The sequence below is a fragment of the Corvus brachyrhynchos genome, unplaced genomic scaffold (genome assembly GCF_000691975.1).
Source record: "Corvus brachyrhynchos isolate BGI_N302 unplaced genomic scaffold, ASM69197v1 scaffold19, whole genome shotgun sequence".
Taxonomy (NCBI): Eukaryota; Metazoa; Chordata; class Aves; order Passeriformes; family Corvidae; genus Corvus; species Corvus brachyrhynchos.
The window spans coordinates 5,670-17,259 of record NW_008246061.1 but is presented as its reverse complement, the minus strand read 5'-3'; the positions used below and the strand labels follow the sequence as shown (position 1 = coordinate 17,259).

At 40.4% G+C, this 11,590-nt stretch overlaps 1 long non-coding RNA gene across 1 annotated transcript; it reads left to right on the top strand.

Moving 5' to 3' along the window:
• The first annotated feature begins 4,359 nt into the window (after positions 1–4,359).
• Positions 4,360–7,374, top strand: LOC108449673. The gene is made up of 3 exons (XR_001865933.1): positions 4,360–4,944; positions 5,579–5,686; positions 7,290–7,374. It is a non-coding gene; the product is annotated as an uncharacterized LOC108449673 (long non-coding RNA).
• The last annotated feature ends 4,216 nt before the right edge of the window (positions 7,375–11,590 follow it).

Here is an 11,590-nt window from a genome sequence, read left to right as displayed (position 1 = left end):
TTTTACTTAAATGCAAAACTTAGAAGCTCCTGTAGAATCCAAACCCCCAAGAATCCACACCATAATGGGATAAATGCCAGAATTCTCCTGGGTTTGAAAGCACTGCGCACGTCATCAAGATAAGCCCACTGGAAATTTCACGTGTATCAATACTAGAAAAACCTCGAGAGGTGTCTAGAATCCACTGGGACAATTAAAAGCTCCTGCTAGAGAAATAATTGGATGTGTCTGAGCCCACATGGTGCCAGCTGGGCTTTTTCCCTGACTAGAATGTGACATGTTGGTTTCTCCTCCTTCCAATGAACACCTTTTCCAACAGCTCTGGCTCAAAAGCCAACTGGCTTTTGGAAGCTTCGGGTCTCAAATCCAACAGTTTGACCCATTCCATATTGACCTGCTGGATTCCAAGGGGAAGAAGAGAGGTGCTGGGGATCTTTTGTCCTTTGTATGTTGTTGTTTCTCTTTTTTCAAGAAATAGCCATTTCAGTGGAATGTTATTAGTTCTGTGTCATGCACCATAAACAAATCCTGGATTGACTTTGTCCCTGTGCAGTCAGCAGGCAGCGGTATGGTCAAACCAGCAGCACAGCATCCTCCTCTCATTGCAGCTTGCAGAACCAGGAGAAAATCCTGAGATCCCAGCCAAATCCATGTTTTCTTTCTTTTTCTCTTTTGGCTAATAAAGATGCAAATTAAATACATTTAGCAATAGATGTATGTATATTCCCATAGCCTTCCCTTGGAGGGTTATCCCATTGAACTCAACAGGAATTCCATATACATTATCATTACAGAACAAAGCCAGCCATTAAGTGATATTTAGTAGCTGACTTTATTCTATCAATTATGTGTGACAGTGATGGGTATTTTGTAAAAGATGTCTTGCTTCTGAACTTTTATACTGCTAAAAGTAAATAGTAACTTAGGTTTTCAACTGTTGACATAACGTATTTAAATTATTCATGAGTGGTGGGTAAGAACAGTGAACAGTTTATGCTCTGACTTGCTGGGTAAAGCTCTTCAAAGCTGTTCTGTTTTCTGTCTGTGGTCTCAGTCAAGACAAACTGTGTATGTATAACAGAGGCGTAAAAGTAGGCTTATATAGAATTAGCCTGATAAATTGGAGGAGAGAACCAGTCCTGGTGTGCATGGTGAATGGCTTTTTCATCCCTTTACATATGGGGACAGACCAATAGACTGGGATAAAGAAGAGTTTGTCAGCAAGTCTCCCAGATACAGGCTGACAGCAGAGTATAAATGAATAGAGCTCTGGATTTTTCCCAGGTTTTCCGGTTCTGCAGCTTCTGGTTGCAAACTTCCTTTTGCCTCTGACCACTTGATAGACCTGACAGCGTATTTATCCATTGGCTCTGCAATGCAGTTCACTACAAAACTAGGTGATCTTAAATCTTTTCACCTCCTTCCAAGTCAAACTGGACCAGAAAGGCACATTTGCCATTTAGTACTGCTAATTACCTTTTAATTGATATTTATGTTATCATTATTAGGCTGACAGCATGCTCTGCTACACTCTAAATTACCACTCAGGAAGGAGCTCTTGGAGTCATTTGGGGAGGGTTCTGGGACTGTTCAGGAGCTGTCAAAAAAGCAAGAAAGACCCTAAGAATGACAAGGAAACTAAAGAAGAAAATATGGTATGGAAAAATATAAATATTTTTCAAGTGCTTTATCAGTTCCTGTCCTTCCCATTCACCCAGGCTGGTTTCACAAGCAGTAAAGTTTGATTGAAAAAAAGAAGTGAGATATGGTAGAGATATGGAATGACTTCCACATGAGAACCAATTAAACAGACTGAGGCTCTTCAGGGCAGGAAAGAAATGGCTGGAGACAAGGTTATGACAGGTCTCTGTAACATCATGGAGTGCATGAAAAAAAAGTGATTAGAGAGTGGTTATTCACAAGTTCCCTTGCCACCAGATTTACTGCACACCAAATTAAATTATCTGGCAGAAAATTTAAAGCAGTGGGAAGTGTTTTCAAGCATGATTAAACTTAGGAACTCATTGCTACAATATAGTGCCGGACGTATAGCCAAGTGCAAACACAATTTAACAAAATAGAAGGAAAAACTATTAATGGATTACAAGTACAGCTGCCTTGTAGCCTCATATGCCAAATTCACAAATCTTTGTGTAGCTCATACAGACATAATTTTGAGAGCACACACACCCCTAACCCACATGTGCACATATTTATATTTCAAAGCTGGGAAAGAGATTCTGTAGCTGGCAGATAATCAGTAGATACAGCTGAGCGTGACTCTAACAGAAAGATTTCTTTTAAGAATTCATAACTCAGTATAAAGCCTTTTGACCAATGGTAGTTTTGCTTATACAAATTGGATTTTTCAGTGCTTGGTGGCTGAAGGAGGACCTGCATTTGTGCAAAGGTTTAAATGTTACATCATGTTGACAGAGGTAAATGTTGAAGCTCCAGTCGTGGCAGCTGTGGTAGAACAACAGGTCACTGCTGAGGAGGTATCATTTATCACTCAGTCCCCACCTAATCAGTCAAAGGTTTTACAAAGCAGATTAGAGTTCTAAGCTTGCTTTCTTCATGACATTTAAAGAAAAATTAAAAATCTCATTTTCCACAGACAGGGAGTATAGGATCTAAGTGTACAAAATGCGAGCCTAATTTTTCATGGTTCCTGTGTAATGAACGATGTGTGTGGGCAGACCAGTTCAGACAACACACAGTTTCTTCACAATGAGAAGGAAAATGTGGGACTTATATGAGAGATTAAACAGTAACTGGACTTTTTTTTTCCCCAAAGCTTTCCAGACAGCAGTTTAGCTTTGACTTCACCTTAAGAAAAATATTTTTTAAAAGAGGATATAAATATTTGTGCGAAGGATCTTCCTTGTAAAACTTATTCCTGAATTTGGGGCTTTTCTTTGAGATTGATCAATGACTCTTAAACTGATTTATAATTGTTAGATCTCTGCAGAACAGGCAAATATAGTACCCCATTTCACAGATGATTAACTAAAGCATAGAAATCAAAGTCAGGTGAAATTACTAAATCCTTCTTTTCTTTTTTCTCTTTTCTAATTAATGTCTGACTAGCTCACAGCTATGGAGGTTAATATTTCAAAAATATTATTATTAATACAGACAAGCTTGATTATTTGTCTTCAGTTTCTCCAGGTGGAGATGAATGAAAGTATTGGGCTCTTCCAAGTGGGGTTCTGAGTTTCAACATGTAGAAATAGCTTGGGCTGCTATTTAACACAGCCGCTATTCAACAGCCATTTCCTCTTCTGTATGCAGTGCTTCACAAAGATATAGGAAAAGGACATTTTGAATTTGGGTATTACAACTTCAAGGTGTTGCATGCTCAGTGAAATGTCACTTACTACCATGCAGGATACACCAAGAACCTCAGAGGATGATGTAGGATTTGACAGCTAATCCTGGGACTTCTGCTAAGGAGTCTGACAGGTGTTTTACTGCATGAGAGATTGGAACAGCAGTGGGAAGGAAAAAAAAGATGGTAATTTGAAGGAAAACAGGGAGCTAAATTGGCTTTCCAGGCATTCAAGGGAGTGGAGAATAAAAGTGCTCACCTTACAGTGGGAGGCAGAAAGAGTAAAGGGTATTTTTTGGAGAGAGATCTGCTCAAAGAGGGGGAATCTGGAAACTGCAGCTGGTGAGGGGCTACTTGAGGATGGCTGGAGTGGTGCTGAATGCTGATAAGGAGACACAGAGATGTAATTAGATACCTGTTGATGTTAAATGTATTAAATTCCACATTTAAAAGAAAAATGGCAAAGTGAGGCCACTAGCACAGCATGGCCCTGAAAACAGACTTTCTGCATAGTTTGTTCAAATCTACCTTATTTTCTAATACACTGGTTTTATAAGCATCTAATGTACAAAATATTTAGTGTCTTCTACTTAATGGTTGGGTTTTTTCACAGCTGAAAGAACAAAGTTTATATTTTCAACAGTGATTAATGAATTGGGGGCATCTGTATTTGGGTACTTATCTTGAAACCTTTCAAAAAAATCTGCTTTTCCTTGAAGAAACTTTAATTTTCAGAAATAGGAAGTAGCAGCTTTCTTTAGGATGTCTCATTCCGGCCAGCATATACAGCATGCTCTCTGGAAGGGAGAGAGCAATCACTACATATCTGGAAAGTTTTTGCAGAATATTTTTTTTCATCCCTACAGGTAAAACATGAAGAGCTGTCAAAAGGTGTCCATAAACAAAAAGGTGGTTAAGAAGGTTGGACTGCAGCTATGTTACCTGATGGGTTTCTGAATGACAAGGGGAAGCAACTTACCAGAACAGAATTTATGCCCTTTTTTTTTTCTTCTTTCCTAATTCAGCATTCAGTAAATTCAGATAATATGTATGGGGTTTTTTTGCATGGGCGGCAGAATAACCATTTTACTGCTGTGCAAGCAGTTTGTACTTTCTGGAAAATACTCCATAGATCTTGCCTTTGCAAACAGAAGAGATCCTGTGTTACAGCAGCTTTGTAGAAAAAGCAATGTTCTATCTTATTCCAGTGGAATTGTTTCTATTTCCACCAGTGCTTTTTTCTGTAGTCTCTCTATAACATTTCTAGCTAACATTAGAAATGTTCCCTCATCACTCAGCTCCGTGGTAGCTTCCACAGCTATAAGATCAACGTGACAAACCATTCTTACAAACAGACTTTGCTGGAGCTTTTTTTTTTCCCTTGAGGTCAAGAGAAATAAATTTTGTACCTGGATAGCCCCATCAAGTCTGTAATATTGAGTGTTTTATCAACACCTGTAGAATGTCTCACATGCTGGAGAAGGCACAGTGTACATTATTTTGAACTTGGTTATGTCTTAGGGTTTGTTGCCAGAAGAGCTACAGAGTGAACTTGCCATTCATTAAGGAGCACAAGAGTGTAATACCAAGGAAGCAGAGGCCCAGAAAGCAGGGTAAGGGCACAAAACTGGTTGTGAAGCACATTATGAGCTGTACAAACTCAGCTCTCTCCATGCAAAGCACTTGGCATGCAAATGTCAGGGAGCATTTTCTGACACAGGAGAAGCAACAGGCCACAGAAACCTTGCAGCATTTTTAGTACATCCCAATTCAATGTGAGGGCACTTTATTCCCAGAATGTGACTGGAATGAAAGATGATAAAAATCCACCTTCAGTATAATTTACCTTTTTTTATAATACATCAAGTTACTTCATAAATTTGAGTTTAAAAACCCACCTGTACATACATTAAATTTAGATTTTTAGTGAGAATGAGAGATCTTGCTGTATGTTCTGAGCAACATCAGTGCTTACCACGAAATGGTTACCGCAGGATGTTAGGCGCCTGGACACGAACTCTGGCCCTTTTCCATGGGCCAGCCCCCCAGTTTCTTGATTTCAGATTGGAGGTGGCGTTTGGCACATTTCTGATGGGAAAAAGTTACATTTACGTAAACGTTAAGATATTAGTATGACTATTATTTAGTTAGACATGCAAAATGCAAAAGTAAAGTGGAGAAAGTAATTAAATTCATGTCGATTTCTGCCCTTCCCTAGACATCGGTTTTATTTGTCTTACTTTGCAGTGATCCCAGATGCGTGTACCTCCAAGTACAGCGCACCACCAATATTCTCATGGAATGTGCTGCTTGATTTTGTGTAATCTTACTGAAGAGGAGTCTGTTATTAGCAAGGTGGGTGTGAGCTTGTCTATATTTGGAGGAAGATGTGGTGCCTTATCTGTGAAGAGATTTGCCTTTTCTGTGACAGAGCTTGCTGCAGGCCCAACTGATTCTCCTAGGGCTGCACGAGCTTCGTGCATGGCTGCTATGTAATGGCACGTAGACTGTAATTATGGATGCGCAGATTGATGTCACTGAGCCTATAAAGGTTCCTGCAAGGAGATTGTCTGCATCAGAAGTGTGAGCTGGGAATTTAGATTTAACCCAGTGCTCGGGTTGCAAAAAATTACGTCAGTTTTGCTGTTCATCCAAATTCAGCTTTTAACTGGCTCAGGTCTTTTGTGAGCAGTCTGTGAGAATCCTGTTGGACTGACTTTACACTTCTAAACTCTCACTGGAAATAGCTGATGTGGTGTGTGAAAGGAACTAATTCACTGGCTCAAGTGCCTGTTACACCAGCATCCCAAATACTCCCCAAAAATCTACAGAAGTTCTCATTACGACACACTATTCACCGCCCAATAAGCCTCACCATTCATTGGTTGTCCTTAAAATTACTCCAACATTTCTTCCTCTCAAAAGCTGGTATTAATTAAGAAGGCTTAGGGGTAGCTAGTTTGCAACCTTCCAACACCTAAGTGGAAGTCACCAAGAAAAGAGAGAAAGCTCTTCACAGAAGACTGTGACAGAAAAATTAGACCCATAATTTGAAATGAGCTTCCAGCTGGGCAAAACCCAGAATAGCCCGGCCCAAGTTCGGCATTAAACTTGCTTTGTGCTTAAGGCTGGACTCAAAGTCAAGATCTCCAAAGTCCTTTTGAACTGTAATGATTCTGTCATTCTGAAATGATTTTCTTCTTTTTGACAGTAACCAACCACACAGAAAGCTCTTCCTCCCTGCCACAGTACTCAGTTGTGAACAAATACTGTTGTTCAGTATAACTCATCCTAACTGTGACAAGGGTGGCTTTGGTGAGATAACAGTAACTTCAACCATGTGACTCACGTTATTAAGTATAGAGGAGCTGGTTTGATAACTTCTAAGTTCTTGTCCTTCTGAATTCAGGTTAAAAAGAAGGCTACTGAAAGAGTCTCTCTGTGCAAAATACCAGAAGGCAAAGGAAGTTTTTTTTTACTAATAGTTGTCATAGCATCTGAACATTCAACGCTACCTAACAGTTTTAGGGGAGAAATAGCAATGAGACTTGGAACCATAACAGATTTTTATAGCATTATTTCACATGTATCTACTGCCTATCTCAGGAGCAGAGAGTAGAAGAGCATAGAAGCCCATTTTGACAACATAAGAATGTATGCAAATGTGCTAGTGGAAAAAATATAAACACCTTAGAGAACTTTACTGATGTTTAAGGAATTCAGAAAAGGAAAAAGTGAAAGCTTTGTTCTGTTTGATTTTATGGGGGCCAAGATGCTATCTCAGAGAAATAAAATCAGGAAAGAAAAAAGAAAGCATGACATCAGAAGAAAAAAAGCCAGAAGTTGGCTAAACTGTGTAACTCTGCCACTTCTAGTACCAGGGGAAAATACAGATGTTTTTCTCTCGTAAGCTACGTATGTTCGAAAATACACACAGAGCTTTACTCTGATTTACCAGCTTGTTGCAGAAGATTTCCCACACAGGCAGAGAGAAATCAACCCCTGTGCAATCGACACGGACCTGGGAGACCAGCAGGCTCCTGCAGAACAGCAGTGCCAAGGTACAGCATCCGGGAGCACCTGGGCAGGTTTCCTGGCATGTGGACACACAAGTCAAGCAGCCAACAGTCTCTCCCACCTGGGTAGAAAGTGCAGAGCTGGAAAAAAGGGACACATTTAAGGAAATTTGGATTGCAGTAGTCTTAACTTGTAACAGGATTCCAGCATCAGTAGATTTGATTCCCCCTCTTGCTATGAGGGAAAAAACCCAATAATTCGTTTTTCTAAAAGGCCTTCTTTCACGTTATACAAATTTAAGTGCTAATTCTATAACCTTGTACATGTTTCACAGCACCACTCTTTATCAAGGCTGGAGGAAGTTTCTGTCAGGCCTGAGACAACACTCAAGATCTGGGTTTGTTGGTCTGCTGGAGTAACACCTCTCCTCCAGACTCATTTGTTCTCCTCCTCACCACCTCTATTTGTTGGTAATAAAACTGAACACGTGCATGTTTATAAGTTACACCGAGATGTGCTTTTTATGCCTTTTTAGCCTGGCTGGTTATGCAGCTGATACTACTCTGGGAAAGTGTGTTAAACGGGTCCCTTCTGGGTCTGTCAGATGGAGAGGATAGAGCATCTCCCCCGATCTGAGTGGTTGTAACTGTAACTGAAACAGTTTGAGCACAAGTCATTGAAGCCATTCCAGTGCAAACTGCTCTGCCTGCCGGTGAACGCTACATCTGTTCTGATGATGTAAATCAGGCCTCACACCAGCCCACGTTTCTGCTTTTAATCAGCAAAAAATTAGGACTGTCTAAACTTCTGCACTAGCCACTCAGCCACATAATATAAAGTACAAAACAAAATCTAACTGATTGTTTATTCATGTTTCAACTTCAACCTGAAATTATTACAAAACTGTTTGTAGGAAAAAAGTGCAAAATATATTGGTTTATGACTTGATCCATGAAAGAATGTAAGATTTTTTTCTGTAGCCCATAGCATTAATTTTCTTCCATATGACAGAAGTCTGAGAACGATCATGCCTTTGTCTTACCACATTGCAAATCATTGGCTGATGAAGCACATTTTTCGAAGCTTTGCAAGACATGTTATTAGTGAACTGATAAAAAAAAGTCTCAGATGTACAAAGGGCACTCTGGTGTCATATCTATACTGGAACAAAATTTTTCAAGTTCAAAGCAAGCTCTTAGTTATGAAACCTAGTGAGACTAATTAATTTTTTTTTGATTGCACATTAATTTTTTCAGCTTACATCTAAAACAAATATATGCTCAAGTATAAAAGAAAAAAAGCAGCTTCAATGCACTCAGATACTCTTGCCAACAACACACGACTTATAGTGTTAAAACCTACGATTTTCCAATAGTTTTAAACTATAAAATTCTATATCCAATATATAAAAACTAATTATAAAAATTAATTAGTACCTAAACAATTAAAATACAAAGATTATATTGATTGTCTAGGAACTTAATTACTGTATTTGCATCTGTATATACACCAAAGAACAAAAGTTTTCACAAGAAATCCTGTGTGTGTGTGTGTGTGTGTGTATATGCATTAAAAAACCTCATTTTATCTTCAAGTCACCGAGATAGAGACAACCTCTATGATAAGTAAAAGGGAACTTTCTGTTTGCCGTGTTAACTGCAATAGAATACATTTCAGAAAGGGACAAATACACTTTTAAGAAACCTTTGTAGGTTTCTCTGCAAAATGGACTTCTGCCTACTCAGAGGTGGTTGTCTGTTGAGCAACGAATAGTGAAATGGGGACACTCTGTGGGGAAAGGAAAGAAATGCAATTTCTTTCTCTTTCCGGATCATCATCTTGAATCCTTTGAATTTCCCTGTTTATCATGGTCTGATGAAAAGTGAGAGAAGCATTTAATTCCTGCACTTCGCTTACAAAAATGCAAAATGAAAGAAAACATAACACAAACATTGTTAGAAAATGCAGCAAAAAACCTCCACTATTAAATTTCTTCTGCCATCCTTTGAGAGGAGCTAAATCCAACTTAGTTCCCTCTTTTATTTATTGTGCCACTGAAGTGGGAAGAACACAAGAACAGACAACTAAATATGCCTAAGTACACCGTGACCTAGTTACATAGATGCTGCACTCATCCATTACTTCTAAGAGGAGCTTCCTTAATCTCCAGGCTAAAATTCACATGAAATCCAGGATTTCAAGAAAAGAATGCAGAATTATTTGAAATATATGCACTATCTGCCTACAAACACCAAACTGGATTTAATTACTTGGCATGTATTATGTCTGGTGGGGGCAATTCCAAATCTGAAATTTAGAGGCAGAGATTTTAGGATGCTATACAGCCGTTCCTCTGGGGATCCTCTCATTTACTTATCCGCAACTGCAGGGCTGGGCTCTAAGTTCTGGCCCAGCTGAGCTACAGAAAAGAAACATCATCATAAACTCTTGAAACGTTGTTGAATGCTAAACCAAGTTGCAGAGTCCTCCTATTAAAAGCCTGTTTCCAGCCATCCCAACTATAAATGGCAACCTTCTCCCTTGGGCTGAGACCTCTAAACCCCAGGCTATGGCAGCAGCCAGCACTGCTGGGTTCCAGGGTCCCATCCTGGACGGTGCTAAACAGCCCAGCATGGGTGTGACCTCTGAGCCTTTCCCAGCACAGGTGAACTCCTGGGGACTGGCTGGGATTGTCTGCTGTGCTACAATAGCTTCTAACATGCTGTCCTTCAATGATTTTATCTTATCCTGGGTACATCATGAGGAAGCAGTATATAAAAAAAAATGAGAGTGCTTTCCTCTTTAATATAGCCATTTTTCTGTAAAGTGTTTTAAAAGGCAGAATTTGTCCTATTATGAACTAGAGGTTGTCTTACTTTTGATTTAGCAGAATTTTAATTGAAATATTTAGAACTCAAGCCTGGAGTTTACTTACCCTTTGAAGCTGGAAATCTTGATCTCAAGGGATTCATTCCACCTTGACTGTGGGTTTTGTGTAAAGCAAAGCCAGGTTGTTTTATTTGGTGGAGACCGAGCAAGCTGTTACTGACCTTTAAATATTCAAGATCTATTCCAAAGCAGGACAGTTGCTAACAGGAATAATTTCAATGGAATTTTTTTTAGTATTATTATTATTACTATTATTATTATACAGTCTGTGCTGTAAACTATCTTAACTTTCAACTTCAGTTGCATAACCCATCATAAGGAAGGCTATAAGCAAGTAGTTCGGTGGCATTGTTTTACACTATTACGTCTGCAAACTGCAAAAAGTGGGGAGGCAGCATAGATTGAGCTCTTTCACTCAACCCCTGGCGATAGCTTTCAGCAAACCAGAGGGGTTAATCTCCTAGACCAGCACACCAAAAATCAAATTGTTGAAAAGGCTGTAGTGAGCTGCACTGTATGCAACACTTTTCCCGCTTTCATGTGGTACAATCGCCTGGCAGCCTAGCCAAAAATTTGCTGCTTTACTCACAAAAGTATTTCTTTCCCAGTGTATTGCCATGCAGATGAAAGGAAATTCAAAACCATTCTATTAACGTGAGCTCTGGGGAGTCCAGCTAAGTCCTAGTTTCAATATACCAGTGTTGGGGTTTTGGGAGTTCCCCTTCCGTTTTCCTTTTTCTCTTGAGGAATCTTTCCCATATATGTTGCCAGGGTGACAAATTGCTGGGTCCTTGGGAGGAACAGAAGACCTGGCCACAGAGGGAGGGGGCCAACGGGCTACTCTCTTTCACCTGGGCTTGTGGGCTGTTGTTCTCAGCGTTCTGACGGAGAGAGAGGCTGCCATCGTGGTGAAAGGAAGTTGTCAGCACTGCAGGCTTCTGCTTTTTCGGCTGCTTTCCTTCTACCGTGAGTGGAGCCTGCTCACTGCAGCGGCTGTTGCACTGGGACCCTAACACCCCACCTTACTAAAAGAGGGACCTTTTCACCGTCTGCTCGGGTGCCTCAGGGAGAAACCCCGGGATTCCTACCCCTGCCTTCCCCTCCCCCGCTGGGAGCCGGTCTGCGGCTGCCCTGCCCCTGCCGTTGTTTCGAGCCTTCGCTACACTGTAGCCCCGCACGCCCTGCCTGCCGAAGCCCACTCTGCACCGAAGCCACGCCCCAAAATGGGCAAAACCAGCCCAGAACTGCTGACGAACACTGGGGGAGGGGCGGGGAGGTTAAAAACACCCCAAAACCACCCAAAATAACCCCAAAATACCCTAACCCCCCCCAAAACAACCCCAAAAAACCCCC